Genomic DNA, 235 nt, shown 5'->3' on the forward strand with positions numbered 1-235 from the left:
CAAAACCCCGTCGGGCGCCTCACAGGTGAATATTACAATCCAGTAACCTGTGCTGCAATTTTTGACCAATCAGAAGCACGGATTGTCGTTGCCTCACTGGAGAGAAAATGGCAGACGACAGTGTAAACAAACCCGGCTTGTAAAGATTTGGAACTGTTTCCGATGACCAACTTAAAATTATCTTTGTGCGAAAGGATACTAAAACACTGTTAAAGCTACCGACACGTCCGTATGT

This window comes from Mizuhopecten yessoensis, unplaced genomic scaffold (genome assembly GCF_002113885.1).
Source record: "Mizuhopecten yessoensis strain PY_sf001 unplaced genomic scaffold, ASM211388v2 scaffold10161, whole genome shotgun sequence".
In the NCBI taxonomy this organism is placed as follows: Eukaryota; Metazoa; Mollusca; class Bivalvia; order Pectinida; family Pectinidae; genus Mizuhopecten; species Mizuhopecten yessoensis.